At 31.1% G+C, this 23549-nt stretch overlaps 1 pseudogene; it reads left to right on the top strand.

The window, feature by feature from the left end:
• LOC132950685 (uncharacterized) lies at positions 1 to 22043 on the top strand (annotated as a pseudogene).
• The last annotated feature ends 1506 nt before the right edge of the window (positions 22044 to 23549 follow it).

The raw sequence follows: 23549 nt of genomic DNA on the forward strand, positions 1-23549 counted from the left end.
ATGACGGATAACAGAGTGCAGAGTGTGACGGTTAATCGAGTTTCTACTGTACCATTTAAATCATCCTCAAATAACGCGAGTAATTTGTAATTTGTAAAAATGATCTATATTATTTAACATGTAGCTGGTATGTGATTTTAATATTTCATTTAAAACCTTGAAAGTTTGTTTTTAATCTTTCTTCACGAGTTTTTTTCCATCAAATAAACACAACGACAGTATACCTTTTGTAGTGATAACATTAAAGTTTATTACCTACGTTAAACATTTTTTTCGTCAGTGACGAAATAGTTAATTCATATCGCAGAACTCGAATTTTTCCTTGCTGGTTCTTATATTGCAGTACAAAAACGAACCGGGTAACGTAAACATATATTATATACATTATACCAGTATAATTTTGAACGGTCGCCTCATCGACTCCACTCTCTTTGCGTGATATATTCGTATGTTATTATTATATACAACAAAAGATGATTTAACCATATACTGACCGAATCCAATGTTCCTAATTACGTGTTGGGCCACAATTTTCGTATTAGAATTTTCAATACGTATATGTATATAGGTTCTGTACTATACGCATAATACATAATTTTGGTAAATGATTGATTGCGGCGGGTTCCTCGCGGGAGTGATAACTGCTGCAGCGACGATGAAAAAATATAGTGTAACGAGCCGAGAGAATGTAATGAGCTGCGCATATAGACACATATGATCGAACAAAGAGACCCGGAGAGCTCTTGATAACGCGTGACTTGCGATTTTCACCCGCGATCGGTTTCTATTCTCTTTATGGTCGGTTAATTGAAAAGTAAAACGAAAAAAATAAAAATAAAAAAAGCAATACAGAAAGAAATGTCATTACGCGTGCAGCGGCGGCGGCGGCGGCTGCACCGGCACGGGCACGGGCGAATAATATATTACATAGCTGGTCCATATTATAATAATATAATAATACATAATACGTATGTACGTATTTCTATTTAAGCATCGCAAATAAAAATATCAAAAACGGACCGGGTAATGAGCCACGTGATTGATCGCTTTCTTTTCATCCGAATAAAGCCTATAAATATATACATATAAGATATTAGGTACACTACAATATATGTATAGCCGTATAGGTGCCTGCATATAGCACACGCACTGTGCAAACACTAAAATTATATATATGTGTGTGTGTGTGTGTGTGTGTGTGTGTGTGTGTATGATATAATTGTGAGGATGATAATGACGAAATTTTCGGACAATTAAATTCATACTCGTTAAGTAATATCCCAAAGCGTTTAAGTGTTCTATATACATAGAATAAATATACACTATCCGGAAGGTACAAATCATTTACGATATTATGTACATAGTTTATCTATTATCTACTATACAGGTTAGGTTGCAGGTTTTTTAAGAGATATATACTCGTAATTTCAAAAATGTATGGTCGTATGGACAATTTAAGGTTATTATATAGGCATATACCCGGTGTTTATTTTTGAATAAAATATTATATTTCTACGCGATACGCCATATAAATATGACAATATAAATAAGATAATACAAAATATGATATAAATAAAGAATATCAAATCGAATATTTAACGAATAATTTTTACTTTCGGCATTTAAACGCTAGACAAGAGAAGTTAAATGGGAAAATGGCAATATACAGATTAGGTAGGTACATAACACATATAGTGGTGGGGATAATATATAGAAGGGACTATGGATACTGAATTCCCTTAATAGCTGTTACAGCTTAAAGGAATACGACTTGAGAAATTTCTCGTCGATTCGTTAATTTATAAAAAAAACGGGAATAATACTATTTGTGTCTGATGTCTATAAAACACCGACGATATTTTATATGTTTATACTAGTTTATAGTTTATTACTTTTTGAAACAACGTGATACTATTTAGTTTATATTCATACGACTTTAAGTGAAAGTTTTTCAAATTTTGTCCATAGTCTCCATTTTTGTTCCTAAATCTGTTCGTGAATGTCCACTACTAAGCCCACAAGTTAAACGTTTTCTTCACAGCTTCTTTAGCCAGCTGAAATAATCGCTCCGCACATCGTAATATATTATGTGCACGTGTAGGACATATTGTATTTGTACTTATGTCTCATATCGTATATAACGTCCGTGTGCACCGTGTTTTGCTCGCAAGTCGCACGACCGCGGCGATGAGCACTGCTCCGCTGCAACTACCGCGCAAACTTTTCTTCTTAACCCGAGACGACCTCGTTCGTCCTCGAGGCCGATGATCCGGAACGTGATGACGCCGTCGCAGGAATCCAACGGCGACGACCGCTCAACCCGCTCCTGCTACTTCGACCCCGCTACTATATATCATCCATGTACCTTACAACGGGAGCCAAGGGCGCTCGACGAGTACCACGCGTACTATATACACCTAAATACCTGTATATATTATACATCGCGCACCGGCCAGATATTCCACCGCAATCGACATTTATGCCTATCACTTTCCTATGATACAATAATATAATATGCGATACCATGCGATATACTATTTACAATAAACGCAGAGCACACTCTCACACACATATTACTTATATATACCCGTGCGCAGAGTTTCAGGTCAGGTGCAGCGAATACTTTTTACCCAGCCCATTTACCTGTTAGCTGATTTATAATCATTTTTATTTATTTTTTGTTTTGATTAGGTGCAATACGTCGTGTACAACCGTCTAAACTTAATGATAATATTTTGGTCACGGCCCACGATGAAACCATTTTCAAAAAGGTATACGGTATTCGGTATACATACCTACTATATAGTTGCCTCTCGGCTCTCAAAATATACGAATTGCCTCCCATCCTTTAATCCTTATCGTAAATAAAAAATGTTAACATACACTAGTTGCCTTCAATGATCAGGTGGTTCGTAGTTATAGGTGTATACATTATACGAGTTACTTCCTAAAAATGTTCACACTGGTTGCCTCCCATGTATATAATTAAATAGTGGTTCATAAACTTTACTAAAATATTCCACGTAAATAGACGAATTCATGAATTTATGCATACGCATTATATGTTATAAAAAATTAAGTTAACAGTAACATATATTTAGTATAATATTGCATAATAATGATAAACATTAGTCTTAGAGATTATATCGATATTTTTCTATTTTGTTACATTAAACATCGCTGTTGTACGTAGGTACAGGTAGTCAGGAAGAAAACATCATACTAAAATGAAATTGTTCAATAGGCCTAACCTAAATTTTTTTAGATATTTAGAACTATGTGTAGAATTACAATTAAATAATTTATCTAAATAAATCAAAAGAATGATGTCCAATTTATAGAAGGTACCTTTATAGTTTATACGCCTACATTGATGAATCTGACTTTTTATATCGTAAATTGTTAGTACCACTTTGTAGATCCCGAAATTGGCACTCGTACACAAGATGTGGAGATATGCATGGTTATGGGAGTGGGTGGGGAAGTATCACTCGTCAGATACGAAAAGATATTTTTAGATTAGCAGATCGTGTCAGAATTCACTTGAACTTTGGACAACTCGTTTAAATAGACACATAAATTTGACAAATATAAAAAGATATTTCCTAGTCTTATCCAGCAAAATAATTCATAATTTGTATGTTTCACTTTATTCATATATATAATTTTTGTTGATTTAAAAAAATGCATTCGGAGTGATATTATTTTTATAAGCTTATCTGCAGGTATCATAATATACGCATTTTAGCACATTTAAATATTTAAAAACGTACTCATAAATTATGATTTTGGCGAATAAAATGAATGATGCAAATTAATGAGTAATAATATTCTATTTACAATATACATTTATTTACACTTGTATTTAGTTAGGTACTAACTGAATATATATATATATTTATTTATTTTATATTACCTATAGTGAGTGTTATAACGGGTCACAAACAATCACTTAACATTTAATAAATCAATAGTGAGCTAATGGTCCCTTATAAATAATTTAATGGCCAATGATTGGTCTTTACAATTTAATTGAATCAATTTTTTATGCAACTCGGCACTTCTATTTAATAGTACTATAATATGGTATAGTTAGTATAACGTGACAAATAGCAAATGCCGAATTGCATTAATAGTTATTATCAATACTTACAAATTATGGTTTATATAAACATTATATAAACGTATTTTGACATTTGAACTAATGCAGCTATAAGTGCCTCCAACCAGTAAACTGGCATAAAAGAATGAAAGATTTATCACAATAAAAATATATGACGCCATATTATTCTTGTTCTATCGCGTTCGTACTATAAAAATATATAATACGTAAGTAAATTGTTAAGTCCATAATCTGGACAGGCAGCCGGCCGAATTCCCTGACCAGCCCTTTCAAATTTAACTGGGCTGCACACCCTAGGCTGCCTCCGTTTGAATGCCTATGTTATATACATCGTATATATACAAAGTGTCTTGTATGTAACCATCTGTTGTAAATGTCATAACACGATCAAAACAGTTTCGCAATTACGTGAATTTAATGATAATAACCTATTTTCGGCGTTTTTTCACTTTTTTTTAATTACGATTAACTAACTTAGTTAGTTTTTTTATTGAAGCCAGTGTTTATCGTAATTGGTTGTGTAAGGTTAAACTCAGTTTTAGCGAAAAAACATTTTTTCGAAACCGTTTACGACTCTTGTGCGTGCTCATCATAGTACGAATTAAGATTATTAGGTATTCATTAAAATCATTTATAATATTATCTATTATACTGAATAGTGAATGAATACGATTAAAATATGGATGGATATAACTTGTACTATTTTACTCTGAACGAAAAGAAATTATCACTAAAATATTTATTCTGTTCGTTTTTTAAGCATTATAACGTTTTACGAATTATATACCTAAGAATATTTATTCAACCAGAAGGTACAACACCGTACCGTCGTCTGTTTAAATTCGAAACCCACCATGGATACTTAATCAATCAAATCGAAATATTATCAAACTCGAGGAAATCAAATAAAACTTTAAAAAATGATAAATTGAATATACGCTAGAGTGGCTAGACTGTAATTAAAACTCAAAAGTCACTGCTTGATTCTAGTTTTAATAAACTGAACTACTAGAATACAAGTTATAATTATCATCATTCAATCATTGAATCATTCATGTTATAATAGTTATTATTATAACTTTTTTTTTTATCTTTTAACTCAAAAACGTGACTTACTAATTGGATTCTATTATATAACTTGAAGAATAAAAAATAAAAAATGTATTGAGTGCAACAAAGTCTTGTGTATTAAATATATTATATCATAATACGTTTTCAATGCCAATAGGTACTAATTCAATAGGAACCTGTGTAGGAGTGTAAGATGCGAAGCCGTATTTGGCACTATAATTATACAATGACATGTAGTACTCGTGTCACATGTACTTGTCAAGTTTGTTAAGTAAACAAACACTCGGAAAGAAAATATACCTAATTGTATCAGTTCACAAGAAAAAAATAATATGTATATAATATAAGTTTGAATATAATGAAATGCAAATGGTCGGAGAAGATTTACCAAGATTGTAGGATGGTTTGGTCCTCGTCTCGCTCCACTCTGCACTTGTGTAAAGGAAGATATTGGTATGTGTAATGATAATAAATCTTGAACAATTAAATATTTTAATCATAAGAAAACAATACCACCTGGAGCACAATAAAAACGCGTTTCAAGGATTGTTAAAATATTGATAAAATAATATATCTAGTTACCTACCTCAAATAACAGTCTATAATCACAATAATTTAATGTACATAATAATATTATATGCATCAACATATTAATTAATTAATAGTTCTTGAGGAGATTAAAAGCGATGGTCTTCTGACTTTGTCAATCATAAACGCCTCTTAGAAATCACAGTGTTATCTTACTAGACAACGAATAATGCTCATCGATAACCGTGATAACTGATAGGAATTTAAATGCGTTGTAAATTCCAATTTCCCATGTACCGATTGATCTAGTGAAGCGATAAGCATTCCAAAACAATTTTAATTTGCCGTCAAGTTTACTTGAGATCGAATTTCCCACATTTCTATTTAATCCCCCTAAATCTTAAAAAGTTGCAGGACTAAAAAGTAGAAATTACAAATTTAAGAAAAAATCTAAATTAAAGGTAAGTTGATCTCAAGTACCTAGACTTCACGAAAAATTCAAATCTGTTCTTAGTGGTATTAACGTTTTATTAGATAAATCTGATTAAATTCTTACGTTTGAAATAGAACACGTCTAAATTCCTACGTTACGCATGTATTAAATATAATGTATGTAATAATATATAATAATATAATGTTATACAACGACAGAAATAACTGCTTTTAATCCCATTAATGTCATGAGCAAGCTAATAATGTTATTATATTGTACCTAACATCATATCAAATTATTTTAAACGTTGATTATGAAAAAGTTACTTTAAGTTTAAATTTAAGCAGTATTTGTTCTAATCGATATTACGAATCAATATACGTACCTAGGAATGGTTACTTAAAATGCTAAAAATAACTCATCTCAAAATCCACCAATGAAGGTAATTTTAATATATATATATATCTATAGAGTGTACTGCATACACTTTAAATAGTGTCTACCCGATGTCCTGATAATATAGGAATAATGCAAAAATGTCAGTCACCTTAGATTCTAAGTGAAAAGAGGAATCTGCTGTAAACAAGGTCGTTCATCGTCATTATACAATAATATATTCATAGTATCGCATAAATTCTTACATTTTTTTTTCCAGTTCGGACCGGCATCACCGGAGGATGGTCTGTTTGCACGATACTACTCCTCCGCTGCCATCGTTTATATTGATGAATAACATTTTGATCACACAGTCAAATATAACGTACGAATATACATAACACGAATAAGTAACATCAGAAAATTGTCGGCTGTGCTTCGTCACCCAGTAATACACGAATAGATATCAGTCTCGTCTGTCGCTCCTATTCTCGGCCCGGTGTCGCACGCACCCGCCGGCCTGGATGGTCTCGTTCTGCTGATTGCCCGGAGAGTGCTCAGTCGTTTGGAGCGGCTCTTGCTTCAGTCTCTGTCTCTACATTGGTCCTTGCAGCTAAGTATGTCTTCGACCATTTCGTAGAAGGCCTTTGTGGTGCGCCTGTATTCGATCGTTCATCGGGACATCGGTGGGACCACACAGCAGAATCATAAGGTTCCGACAAATATAGCGTACTCTGTTGCTCTTTCTGCCCATGTCGATGGGGTGTACAGCAGCCTGCTGTTCACCGCCGACATCATCAGCGCTCTCTTGGATTGAGAGGGCCCTCCGATAAATTCATACATATACAATATACACATTGCACCCACTAAAATTGTTTCAATATCCGTTATTGTATTATATCATAACGTAAATAGTTGCAGTGAGTTTAAACAAATTATATAGTTTTCAATTTTATCTTTAGCTCGATAGCTCGAAAAAACGTTTTATACGTCGTAGTAGTTAAATTATTCACATTACCATAATATTCATATAATCCATAGTAGGTAGATATATATTATAAAACAGGACTTGCTGGAATGTTCATTAAAAATTATACCATTGTCATGATTTACGCAGGCAGATTAAGGTCGGCAAACTAATAGTGTGCAGTGTAATACGAATACTTTACATATAAAATGTAATAAAATCGATGTCGAGTCCATGGCCGCGTACGATATAGTGTCATAGTTCAAAGGTTCAACCACACCTACCGGTACAAGTCGTCATGGAAGAACAAACTTTGGTCTTAGGCGCTGTGCGTATATAGTGCGTTACTCGTCTAAAACTTGCGGTAGCTGATAGATATAGTTCTAAAGCCAAGTTCATATCGATATATTTTTTATTAATTCAACAGTGAACATTTTGTAACACTATTGTATATTATTATTGAGTGCAAAATCCAGTTAGGAAACAAAGCTGTTCTGCCCGCAAAGCGGTTAGCCTCTGGCGTAGGTGTGGTAAAATACGAAAAAAAAAAACATATAATGTATACACGTCTTGTCACATTAAAAACATTACACATTCATCACATACGTGCATACTGCATATATACACATATTTGAAAATATAGTATACAACTGATCGTGTTTGTGTAGTCAAAAACCACATTTGCTTTGGTCATACATGATGTATAATAGGTACAAAACTCGGCGGGTGATCGATGGCCCGTTACCGTTTTCGATAAGAATAAATCTTTAATAATAAAAAAAAATTATATCACAATATGTTTGAAACGACAACAAAAGTTAATCATACACGTAATATCTTTTTTTAGATTTCAATTATAGTTATTGATTCGATTCTTGTGCTCGGAACTAGGAATGAAATTTAATCACTTTTCAACAGCAGCTACATAACAACTTATATACCATGGCATGCAGCAAATAATTATACGATCTAAGGAATTGTGTAAGTATTTTTTATTCGACAGTCTTATACGGAAAATTTTACAAACACCCACAACTGTTCATAACCCGTTTTCCTTGATTGGGTGTTGGAGTACTTTATAGGTCTTGAGATTAAAATACAATTTAAATTAAACGGTCGTATAAAATTAAACACGAGATGTCTTGATGATTTTTAATTTTTGTATAATTACATATTACAATTAATTCAGAAATCGTGGTTGTAGATCGTTTACCTTTGTTGATTTATGTATTTTAATACTTATATTTTGTCAACTTCATTTGTGGTTTTTCAAAAATTTCATTAAAATACATCGGTGATAATAATATGCACTGTTGTAGTGTTGTACCTACTGTTATAGTACTATAAAGTATTCTTATGCATATTATACATATTTATGAATATAATATTATGGTTTACCCAAACTATGAAAATTGTAAATGATCTGTAAATTTTTGACGATTTCCAGATTTCATAGCTTTTACTCAAACAAATTGCATATAGCCTATCATGTAAACCTACAAACAATTAAATAAAAATAATATTATATTACAATTTAGTATTTACAAAATATACTTATACTTAATACCTATCGGTTTTTTGAACGAGCGTAATCCGTTATTATTTCATCATTTTTGTAAACTATTATACTAGGAGTTAAAAATCGTTTTTCGAGATTATAGTCCCGTTCAGGTCGTGTCATTTAGACTTAACAGCAAGATACCGCACGTACTATAGCCATGCTGGGGGAAATTTTGTTCGTCTCAAGCCACATTTTTTTACCAAAATCGTCAAGTTATCATAAAAGCAATTTGAGAGGGAACAGTGTGAGTTAAGGCCCATCTTTATACCCAAATTATTTAAACATTTTTTATAACGATATAGGTAACTTGCTATCAATATAATTTGTTGATAATTGCTGTTAGCGGCGGATCTAGGATTTTTTTATGGGGGTGCTAATAATAATAAGTATGTTAATAATAAAGCTCCTTAGACACTTGTCATGAACAACTTCGGAGTAAAAACAAATTTAACCTATTTTTTGGTTGTAGTTTGCAATTAATACGTTTAGTCCTGCGTGATAGCTATAATATCTGAGTAATTTATATAATAAAAAAGTTCAATATGCGGAACGGTGGGTGCTTCAGCTCCCGAGCACCCCCTCCCACTCCCCCTAAATCCGGCACTGAATTTTCTGTGGAAGCTTTAAAACTCTCATGAATATATCCTATTCGTCTCTAGTTGGGCGGGCGTATTATTTTACTGACTCATTCATTTACTAGTTGGTATATCGTACAAACAATTTAAAGTTAAAATGCAGTCTAAAATTAATACCGCATATTTCATACGAACATAAACGCGTATTATACAGCCCGACAGTCGTCCAGCCAACCAGGTAATCGGCAATGCCAATAAGCCAGTCATCTGTCCCTGCCTAGCTATAAGGGGCTGTTGGGGGCTGACCGAAAACGCACAGATTTATGACCCTTCGGACATCGTAACCCGGGACGACAGTGCATATTATCGTAGGTCGTTTTTCCAGCGATACTTTTCCGCCGGAAAATCGTCGTATTGTCTCGGCTGACGTCCCACGACGACGACTACTACGGATTACGATCCGGACATCATAATAATTGTCGTTTAGCCACGCGAACTGTTTTCGAATGCGTATAATATTATATGTGCGCGCCGTAGACCGGATCGGATCTATAAACACTTAACACTTTGTCGCGACGGTCTCAGTTAAGTTGATTATGTGTCGCATGCCGAGTTCCAGTCGGCCGCCTCGCTCAAATTGGAATCGCTTTATTTACTATATTTCTCATATTTTTTTACTATTCCTTCGATTCTGAACGATTACACGTGATAATATATAATATGATTGAGATTAACATTATTTTTTTTCCATCAATCAGTATAATATTGATTGTTAACCGGACCGTACACACTGCAGTAATCCGAGTATTATAAACATTATAATATATTATTAATTATTATGTACAATGTATATATTGTTACGGCTATTCGGCTATACCTGTGGTCCGTATACCTACCACCCACAAGGCATGTTGCAAATACAATTAAAATAAATTTCACTCCACATTATACGTCTCGTGCATAAAAGTATGTAAATTTGAAACAATTATAGCTTTTTAAATACTTATTAATTGAAACCAATTGCGTAACTGTGTTATTAGACTGCATTATGCGAGTAAAGATTGTTCATTTTTGTCCAAAGTATAATATTAGTCACACGTTTTTAATATGCGTTAAATATTTATAATTTTTATTGATCACATACGAGTTTATTATATTATGTGATAGGTAAGGTACCTATTAATTAAATGTTGAATTGAATAACAAGAAAGTGATTTCAGTGTAAAATTATATGACGTAGGTACACCTATATTTTGTAGTGTTATGTCTATTATTACTGCAGTATAATATTATATAGGCAAAAAATATAATTTAAAAGATATTATAATGTGTATAATATATTATATTATTCTGTATGGTCTACTGGCGTGTTTAATATTCCAAGGAGTAGTAGATAATTACGCCAATCGCGTAGATCGTAAACGTAATTTGTAATCGCAGAATACACGTGTTATTGTGGCCTTTCGTGCATAATATACGAAAATCGTTTCTCACCCATAAAACTAATTTTTAGATCTCTTCGACGCGCCGATTACCGCACCGCGACGTGTTCTTCAATGTTACGCACTCAGATGGATACATTGTTACCAAATACAGTCATTTTTCAAATTGAATTCCTAAAAAATAATTAACCTTCGCGAGTAAACCTACCTCAATGATATTTCTATACGATGTGATGAAATCGAAAACAAAAAACCACAACGAAAATATTGTCGTTTTTATTATTAAATTATTATGCCATCGCTGATAAAATAACATGTCCGATTCGTTCAATTCGTTATGAAAAAAACAATTTTTACAATTTGTTAATATTTTAGCTTTCCGGTTATTGGTAGACCGTGTAGTGCTATAACTTATGGCACTACCTACTGGTCAGGCTGTGCGGTGGACGTGTGGTGGTGAATTTGTGCGGCAGGCACAATAATTAATTATAATCGCATCCAAAATATTAAAAATCGTACGATGGGCATCGAAAACGTGCGGTCCGCGGTCCTCGGATTCGACGGTTGCAAATAACAATAATATAATATATTCGGTAACACCAACACTCGACACTCGTCGTGCGTTTGTGAAATTTTATCCGTCCATTATTATATCACATTGTATGATAACGAACGGCCGCAATATGCGTCTTAAGGGTCCGGTCAACAATAATACAACGTTCCGACCTTGAATTCGGCTACAATATAATATTATGTTCCTTCTCCGCCCGATTATAATATTATTATCATGTGCGATATACATAATATAATAATAATAATAATCATGTACGAATTGACCCCGGACGGACAGTGACAGACATAAGCACAAGGACAAGTGCAAGCATCGCTCAGCCGTTAACTTTCACCGAACTGGTTGTTGGGAAACGTGTTACAATTTCATTGGAAATGAAATACGAAAAGAACAAATTAATACACATTAAACAAGCGAAATGTACCTACTATGCACTAAACGATTATTATTCAACCTATTTATTTTTTTTTTTATTATTATTATTATAATTTGAAAAATGCCGTCTGTCTTGTTCACAGTTCGTGATTGTTACTGACCTCTCACCTCCCCCGTGTCCGCGTGCACCATATTATAGCCTATATATTATACTATTGTCCACTTACACCCGTTCTATGCTAAAATCATTTGTAACATATTAACAACCTACTACACTTTTATTACACGGCACGCGTGTATCTATCATTTTTAACTACACAAGTAGGTAACTAACAATAACGCTGTACCAAACAGGTAGTTTATCAAAAATAATGAACAAGCATTCACTCTCCCCCCCGGACTAATATTTAGAATGATTTTCTTGGACAGTGTTTCAATTTTAAATTCATAAAATTCATCATTGCCGGTTATTAATTGTATTATGTGAAACCCGATGTATAGGAGACTTTGAAATATTAAACAAAATATATCTCTGAACATCTCGTACATAATAAGGTTATGGAATGAATATTATCATTATAATCAAGTCGTACGAATGTGTTACTCTGAACGTTTGAAATAAAACAATTGTAATGGTAGGTAGTTGTATATAGGCACTACTAGACCTACCTATATGCATTGTTAATTAAAAATATTTTATTAAATCAGTAATGAATCATGATTAATATTTTCAGTTGAAATTATGATGCTAATCCAAGGTTTGTTATATTTATATCTTCTATCGCACGTGAATAAGAGTGTACTTAACAAAAACAATACTCCATGTGCAGATCAGTCACAAATTATTCTAGATTTAATAAAATTGTACTTAACAATAAATAATAATTAAAGAAAACAATATCTTTGAGATAAAATCTCGTAGTTTGTTTGAAAAATATTGTGTTTTTACATTTTTTTTTTTTTTAATTTGTGTAAACTACAATTAGTATAATGCGTATTATGAGCTGTAAAATCACTTCCCGCAACCATTATTATTATTATGATTGATCTTCGCAAACTCGTTTATACACAAAGCACACGTGAGAGAGAAAAATGTAATAAACCTCAGCATGACGTCCTCTAAATACCACTCACTATTTTTTATTTTTTTTTTTTTTATCAAATCGCAAGGATAATTATTTTATTATTTTTTTTTTTTATATAAATATTATACGACGTTATGCATTATAATCTACATTGAATTCATATAATGATATTCTAATAATACGTATATGCGTGTGAAAGACGAGTGCATAGAAGTTGTGCACGCTAAAGTACAAGTGTCGGCTGTTAAAAATATATACAAATTAACATATAACGACACGCGTGAACCTACCTATAGACTATACGATCATAATTTTATACGACGGGCAGATACAAAATCAGGTATATCAACTTATATATCAATTGCGCCGAAAATCACAGGTAAAGAAAGAAAAATTATGTGATAGGAAAATGGTATACATCAACTGCGCCGATCGATATTCCAATGTTATAAATTGTGTACGTCAATTTGCGCCTATCGATGTTTGAATGTAATAAATGGCGTACGTCAATTACGCCGATCGATTCTTAAATATATATATTATACGTCTATAATACTATTTCTATTATAACTACAAATCGGTTTTTACGTGTTTTAATCTAATATATCTATACGATTATAAGGTAATTAAATATAAATCTATTTTTATATCTATATTTTCTAATTTTAATTTAATTTTTTTAGATTGAGATTAAGATTCAAGACACTTCATCAGAAAGATAAATTTGTATGTCATATATGCATGTAAATTATTTTTATTTAAATTTACTTTTTAATATAACTTTCTTGATACCAGTGGAATAGATGTATTCCTTTTTGATATACCTTTTTAATACCGGCGCAATAGATGTATACTATTCAGGTAATGTCCCAAATTCGGCGCAATTGACGAAACCCCAAAATTAGTTTATTACAGTCGAACGTTTACATTATATGTATCGTATTGTATACGCATCGCAAAACACATACGTTGATATGTTAGCTCTTTATTTGTCGATTGTCTTACACACTATTATTTTATACACTCCCGTATATCACACGTCCGAAAAATGGAAGTTTTAGCATCAATTCGGCAGCTGGTTACCGATTGTATATACATAGTAACTCTGTATGACAGAAAAAAAACAATAAAATAATAAATAATAAATACAATATATAAAATGTGTTATAAATTATTATGGTAAACATTATAATTTAATATAATATAAACAAAATAATATAACCCAAAAACTTATAGGATTTATTATATTTACAAAATGTAATTAAATTGTCATTTTTTTTAAATAGTGATTTGATGCCAGGTTAGTATAAGTGAATATATCATTATTTTATTTAAATAATCGTCAAATATCTAGGTATGTTGTAATTTTTTTTTAATTTCATAATTTTTCTTTTATGTATTTATGCACATATGCTAATTTGATTTGTGTTCAGTTCTCTAATATATACCTATATGTTACAAATAAAGTTTCATCAACGTTATTTTGTCATGAATTAAGTATAAATTTCAGTTAGAGTGCTTTCGACAACGTTATTTTGTTATCCATTACATGGTTTAGTTTGTTTTATTGGCGTACCTACGTAGTAGTAGGTTCTAGATTTCTAATCACCCTGAAATTTCTTCCTTTTTCAGAAAAAGTCGTATTTGCCATTCTAATCAATACACAAAGTAGATAGATTTTTAGTCATTTTTATATAGATATAAAATAATTTTTAAAATTGCAACAAAATAGAGAATCTTAGTTTTAGTTTTTTTTTTGCTGATAAAATAATATTACCGTACTAAACGTCTGCCATAAATCATAATTGACAACTATTACCACATTTGTTACGGTCCAGAGAGGCTGTAGACGACTTGGTTAAATACTCTATTCACAGACTAAATTTGAGACTAATTCTATAATTTGTTATAACCAATTATATAAAAGTTGTTTAGCAAAAAATAATGTAAATAAAAGTATCAAATTATTTGTGTTTGAATTTTAAAAGACTATAATATATTGAGCTGTATAACTTACCTTTATCAATTATTTTATTACTTATTTTAGATTTATTGAATGTTGGTGATCTTATAATTATTACTTTAACATTTTTTTTGCTGTTTTCAGGCTATGAAAAATATTCGGGTTAAGAGAAATATAAAAATAAGTATTTAGAATTTTTTTTTTAATTTTAATGTTAGTGCTTATTATTTTAACGTTGGCTAGGCGTAGCGGAGGGGGTGTGTGGGGATGAAGACCCCAGGAAAACTTATGTTGTGTTCCGAGGTATTCGATCGCTTGAATTAAACACGAGTCGAGTTCGTGGTAATATTTTATCTTAATGTTGTTGATAACGACGTAACCGGAGAGTTGTCTCCAAATAACATATTATTGTAACTTGCTGCGTTATATACCGGTGGTGGAGTAGCCAGCACGTGTCAAGGCTAGAAGTATCCGTTCAATAAAAAATTTAGTTTTAATAGAAATTTTACTTGTAATTCAGAGTGAAATTAACATATCATTTCAGAGCGCAACAGCTGAGCAAAAAACAGCAGAAAAAGGAACATTTTAAGAGAAAAGAAGCTTTGTCTTAACAGTGGAATACTGACCCGGTTAAGTTTAGTGTCGTCTTCTTCCTTAATTTAAACTTTATTATAATAATTAAAATATCAACGATAACAACAAAACATTTTAAGCTAATTTAATATTAATTTTTATATCAGACCGACCTTTAAGTAGCAAAAACCAAATTTTTGAGTGACTTCTAGTCGACCTTCACGTGGTGTCTCCCGGATATCGCTAATAGGCTATTGGGTGTAGCTCACTTAGTACTCGTGTACTCGATAAAATACGAATACGTCAAAATCCAAACCGTGCGTGCCGTTTTTGAAATCCGGGACCCTGCATATCGAGGTTAATCAAGCCCCCTTCGCGAGTCTATGATGGGTCTCGGGTAAAAACCCCAACCCACACAGACACGGGCAGAAATCCGTTACGATTTCGGGGGGCGGCTAACATTATTAACGGTCGGTAAGCTTCTTACAGGCGAAAAAGCAATTTCGGTGGAGGCGATATACGCCCACGAAGGTCGACCGAGTTACGCGCATAATTTATGTACAGTGTATAGGTACACCACACGCGTTACAAATCGTATAATTATGTAAAATATATGTATCGGCTATAAAACGCGTATGGCTAGTAGTCACTAAACTGCACACACATAATAATAATATATGTATAATACTGCTGCAGTACGGCTGTTGTGGGATATATAGTCGTAATACCGATGCGCACGACACTGCGCATCACGTCAACACCTGCACGCCTCTCAATAATAACAGTAATGTCTTCCGATCAACAGAAAATAATATAATACTGTGAGGTATTTCCTCTGCCAGATCGTAGGCGTACACTGGCATGTTATTGTCTTCCAATGTAATATGATTGTCCGAACGTCGTTGCAACAGGTTTGCACACAAACACATACAATATTCGAACGCAAATATAATGTTTTATTATAACAATATTATTATTGTATAGGTATAGTACGTAATAATATTATATTGGTAACACGAGTAACAGGTCGATTAGTCGAGATCGTTATCGATGTTTGCGGCGTGAACGTAGCCTTCTCTCGGGGAGTATATCATAATATAATATAATATAATATCACCACCCACATAAGCACACATAAAAAAAAAAAAAAAAACGACAAAGATTGTGTAACTGCGCACCGTAGCGCCACGAGAGTCCAAGGTCCGGGAGCACGCGTTCACCAATATAGAATATACAATAATATATTTACACATATTATTATGTATATTATATACGTTCATGTGACTATATAATATAATATTATATTATATATTTAACTGATATATTACATACCGCATTCCTAACATTGCGTCCGTGGCCCTTGCGCATAGGCTAATGGACCATAATATTATAATGTACGTTTTTACGCCGTTGAGCCGTGAAAAAAAATTAAAATGCACTAATGACCAATGCGTTGTAACAATACTAAAAAGTCTGTAGAAAAATCTACCGACACCAATTAAATTCGTAGTGTTTAACATCATCGAATGTCCTCGTGGGGGGGGGGGGGATATATTAGTACAAGTATATGTAGTTGATTTCAAATTTGTGATCGATATCTGTTCCAACATTAATATTATTTAATATACACGACCGCGTGTATATGGTAGGTACCTACATGGCTACATTATAATACATTATATTACACGTTCTAAATGGCCATAATAAAATTAATCTTCATTTTATGCAATTTAGGAACTCCTTATACGAACTTAAGACGAACAAAGTTCCATAAATATTACAGGACGATGAGCATAATATAATATATTATATAACATAAATGTACTATAAACACAAGTAGTATATTATAGTATATTCGGTTAGGTCGATGACACGTCAGGCGTATCAAGTTACATAGGTACTTATTATAGACTCACGGTTGGCGCAACTACACCTTTCAACCTTTGGTACAGAGGGTGCTCGAGCTTCACATATTGTTCTACAGAATGTAAATACGTGGGGGGCTTGGCACCTACACATAATCACCTATTTCAATAGTTACTAAGTCAAAAATAAATAAACACTTCTAAAGAAAACATTTTTTTTAAATTTAAGAAAATACAGATGGGTACCCGTAAGTTCGTAAAATACCTAGTACCTAGTATCTAACCTGACCTATATGAAATAAATAGGTATGCAAATAATATTTCAAGTAATTAATAAATACTATTTTTATTGAGTCTTGGTATAGGATTAAAGGAACTTATAAAGTTAATTTCAAACGGCAATCCGTTAATATGCTTCGCATATTGTTCCATTATTATTGCAACCGATTCAAAATTGTGAACAATATATCACTTTCTCAAGTCTCGATATGTAGAATTGAGAGATTAATAAAACGATCATGTCTCATTAAGGTCCTGGTCCATGTTTTAATTTGGTACTTGATTAACAACAAGATAATTCCTAAAATCCCTGACTCTAACAGTCTGATTTGTAGTAAAGTTTCAATATGAGTTGAACATTTAAATAATGTTATTGAGAATAATAACATGATAAAAGTATATGCTCCATAGTTAAGATGAATGTCGTTATTATTAAGGTTGAAGAAAATATAATATTTCGTAATAAAATACATCACATACTATTTTAACGGGTTGTGATAAGTACTGACTATTAAATATAATGTAAAAGTTCATAGATGCACAACATCGACATTCAACATGATAACACAATATAGGTATTAGGTAGTAAAATATTTAAACTATTATTGATATAAAATAATATAATTGCACTATAGGTCATACATGACATCGACATTTAAATTACTTTTTCTAGTATTTTGTACTATATAGGCCAAAAAATAACGACACCTATAGTTAACTACGGAAACGGAAGTCATGACAGACGAGATATGTTAATCGACACTCATACGTTACACATTAAATCATAATAATATTAAACGGTACGCTTATAAAACAAGCTTTCAAGCCTTCAAGGAGTAAGTATAATATGTAAAGTATGACCATGCATTTACATTTTAACCGTTTTCATCAATAACTTAATGTAACAAGCGTAAAACATTTCATTTTTAAATCAAGTTTATATTATTACCTTTAACTAGTGCTTATTATTAAGTTATTTTTCATATAGGTACTTAATTATCTCGGTACTCGGTAGTTTATATAAGTAATAACGTTTAAAACATCGATCGAGTCTAGATTTAAATGATTTATTAAATTTTCAATGCCCAGTGGGGTTATATGTATTGAAATAATTTGTTCATTCATTTTTAAATTGTTTTTTTATTTATAAGAAACAATACAATTTTTATGACCTAGTTAAAATTCCAAATCGACAATCGTTAGTTTTCTTCCTGGTACGATTTTGATGATATTCTTAGCACAGTAAATCTTACACAAATATGATGCCACATACCTGCATGCATTTATTCTTGAGTCACGAAAATTTGGTCGGATGACCTTATAAGAAAAATAAATTACTTCTCTATCTGTTAACACTGTATATGATTATTTTATTAGCATACAAATAAACAATTCGTTTCTAAAGTTTTTTAATCAATATTTTACGATACCATCACTACAAGACTATATATATCCAACCTGTAATTTATAATAAAATTGAAATATGCCACTTATTAAACCTTAATAAGTTTATTGTTTCACAATTGATTTGATCAACCATACATTGATAATTTATATGAGTAGGAACTCGATAGATTATTACGATAGTAGATTTATTTATACTGTTTTTTTCCATTTAAATTCTAGTTGTAGGTAGGTATACACATATTTCATAAATACATAATAATCAAACATATATATCTCATAAAATTTACGTAACATGTTATTCAACGAAATGAGAAAAAATATTATTTTTTCAAACACAGAATATACAATGTTTTATTATGTAGAAAAATAATTCTAAACATATAGAAATATTAGTCAGTATATTAGGCAGGTATTATAATAGTAATATAAAAAAAGGTGGATAAGTGGATGTCGCTCTGCTGTACAGTAGGTTACAAGTGGGTCACTGTAATGGATGGTGTTAAATTTGAATTCAATAATATAATATAATTGTATAAGAAAAACGATTCTGAACGAAAACGGTCAGTCAGCCTATGATATTACCAAGTATATTTGATGATATTATTGTGAATAAAGTAATTTATATATAACCTATTTACGTGGAGCCTTGTTTTAAATTTTCAATCCTTAGCCATAAAAGTTAAAAATTTATAAATTTATAAATTTTTAACCACAAAATAATTAATAAATTATAAATTTGATAAATGTGGTCAAAATTTGAACTTTAAATGCTTATAAAAAAAAATTGTGCCTATCTATTTTTAATATTTTTCAACTGCTATTAGAACAATATATCAGGAGCTGTATATTAAATTTTCACGCTTTTTTACCCAACAAATAAAATTTTATTGATATTTAAAAAAAAAAAAACTAAAAAATTGAAAACTGACAATGTCCGTAAACAGCTCAAAAAGAGTCAAAATAATTTCAGTAATACATAAAACATTCAGTGAAATTTTCAAGTATCTACAGCCATTCGTTTTTTAATTACAATAAAATAAGAAAATTGTTACATGAGAAATCAAGTGAATATCAAATGTTGTAAAAATATAAATATCAGACGCTCATAAAAATTTAATTTAAGTTTCTTGTAGACATTTTTTTTTTTGATAAAGGTAGACAAACCTATGAGTAATCTTATATTACATTTTCAAATCTTAGATTTAAAATGGAAAAATTTTTATGAATTCTCAACTCAAAATAATTTGCTAATTTTCGTGATTTTTCCGTATTTTGTCAAAATTTGAACTTTAAATGCTTATAAATAAAAACTGTGACTAAGAATTTTTAATTTTTTTCATCTGCCTTTGAAACAATAACCTAGGAGCCTTCTATTAAATTTTCAAGCTTTTTTACTCAACAGGTAAAGTTTTATTGATATTTTTAGAAAAAAAACTAAAAAAAATGGAAATTGACAATGTCCGTAAACAGCTCAAAATAAGTCAAAATATTTGGAAAATGTTATGGTGTATAGGAAATGCAATTATAAACATTCAGTCTAAATGTCATGTCCCTACGGTCATTTGTTTTAGAGTTACACCAAAAACCAAAATCGATTTTCTCAAAAACAGATTTTGCGTAAAAATTCCCGTTTTTCCTTAATTTTTCTTTTGTTTTTCACGTCACTTTTGAAAACTACTAGGACATTTTTACTTTATTATTATCTTTATTTTTACAAAAAAACAAAATAAAACTGACAATATTTCAGTAAATATTTCTTTTTTTAACTATAATAATATTGGAATTTGGAATCACTACTCGGTTCTCGTAAATTATTGGCTATTTCAGTATTTAAAAATATTCTTATTATTAAATTATTTATCTAGATAATTTACCACAGATAACCATTACATTTATCTAGATGAGATAATTAGATGATTTAATTATTTTTATCTAGATCAAATTATCTAGATGACTCCCAACACTGCCCACTAGTAACCCACTGTGCAGCAGAGCGACACCCACTTGTCCACCTCTTTTACTTTTACGACTACAACAAGGCAACCATCACAAAAAAATATGTTCACATTTATTATTTATTCAACATTTCTACTTGAGAATAAATTATTAATAATCACTTGTATGGAATTAAACATTTAGTAAAATTATTTTTGTTTTTTTATTTTAGGAATAACCTGTGATTCATGTAAAAGTATAAATGAGAAATTTTCAAATGACTATGACTGTTGTTATCAGAAATGTAGTTTATCATTGTTTAAATTTCGTCGTTATTGTAATGATAATACAAACATCTACGATTAAATAACATCCTACTTCAGAACTAAAGGTATATAATATAATACATATTTATTATTTATATGTTTGTATAAGTATAATGTTATTGTGTAATATACTTTTATGACGTAAAACAATAACGATAATTAATGTATTTTCTGTATGTAGAAGAACAAACAGGAATGTGTTCCTATAGTAACATTCCGGAAAATAAGGCAGTTAATGAAGGACTGTACTTAGTATACGGTTTAAATGCAGGCCACGCCGTACTACTACCAGGCACAAAACTACAAAAGTCGAAGTGAAGTTGAACGATAAAAAGTTAGTCGTCACCACGGTTATCTACGGTAGATAACCGTGGTCGTCACAATAAATAATCAACCTTAAAAAAATAACGACGTAATTCTAGAGTTTTCCAAAGAAACAGCTAAGACATTAGATATTGCAAACGGTGGAAAAGTACCTTGCACATTAGTTATTGTACCACAATTGGAGAATAATCCGTATTACAAATATCTTAAAGATGCTTTACCTTGCATTACTTTATTTACGTTCTTATTCAGGTTACTATTGTAACCAAAACATTTTATTTAAAAAATTTAAATTTACTTTTTATCGGAACAAATCAATATTAAATTGATGCAGACTTTAAATTTTAAGCGCAAACATTGTAAAAGTTATCATATTACTGTATTCCATCTAAAAACTTAACCTTATTTTGAATCAAGTATTTATGTAACCCCTTATCATTAATTTATATTTTATACAAATTAAATATATTAACATGGGTAATTGTTTGTATGAATATAAAAACAAAATTATCAAATTGGTATTTGTTCAATTGTTCAAATCAATAAGGACCAGCTTCAAAATATATAATAAAGAATACATTTTAATACTTAGTGCTTACTGCTTAATACATAGGTATATTATATCGAATAAATAAGCACCAAGATCCTGACCTAATGGTGGGTTCTAAGTTAGATAACGTTATGTTAAAGCCAGTGGCGGCTCGTGGGCACTGGTGGTTGGAGTGCGACTTTAAATATAATAGCGGTAGCCGTAGGTATAACAAATTATTTAAATATGTATACGAAAATATACATCTTACCGTGACAAAATACATCTATATTTTGTCATGCATCTTACTTTTTACATAGTCGCAGGTCGCAGTAGAAAATGGAAATTAAAATAATAATAATCATAGCGATTAGCAACCGACGAACAACGCTGTTAATTTAAAAAGAAATTACCCAATATAGAAATATTTTACTGTATTGACGACGCTGCCGGTCGTCCAAACCCCGTATATTATAACATCGCAGCAACAATAACTGTACCCGCGCGCACACGTTTGCGCGCATCGCTTATAAGTTATTATCAGGGCTAGGATTTGTATGCAATAAAAAACGGTAAAATATGCATTTTATTTACCAAAATATGCAAAAATATGCATTTAAATTTTTATAAGATAAACACAAAAATATAGTTACAAAAAAAATATTTTTTTGTTGAAATACATCAGTGATTAGCTGTTCGTCTTTAGGGTCACGTTACCAGTTTTTCAAATTTTTCACAATTCTCTAAAATTTGAAAATTAAATTTTATATTTTAGTTGCCACTTCAATTATAAGACTTTTACACTAACCTACTACCTCATACCTATTTAGGGGGGGGGGGGGGGTTGATAGGGTGTATTATATCGAAAAAAAACGACTTTACGGGAATAACGCTCAAGCTTTGTAGAATTGTCGGATTCTGATGACTTTTTTTTTATCTGAAAGAAGAAGACTTCCTACAGCCCACACCAATCTCTGATTTTGTATTTTATTTCAAATAATTGTATTAAAAAATTTGTAAAAAAAATGCTTTTTATTTTGTATTTTTTTAGACATATTATAAAGTTTGAGAATGAAATATTGAAAAACAGAGATCGATGCGGGCTGTAGAATATTTCTCTCTAGCAATTAAATAAAAAATTATGAAACTTGGTTGATTCTATAAGGTGGTATCATTATTCCCGCAGAATATATTTTTGAGGACAAAATGGCATCGGCATCGGGCGTCTTAATATAATATAAT

This window comes from Metopolophium dirhodum, chromosome 8 (assembly GCF_019925205.1).
Source record: "Metopolophium dirhodum isolate CAU chromosome 8, ASM1992520v1, whole genome shotgun sequence".
In the NCBI taxonomy this organism is placed as follows: Eukaryota; Metazoa; Arthropoda; class Insecta; order Hemiptera; family Aphididae; genus Metopolophium; species Metopolophium dirhodum.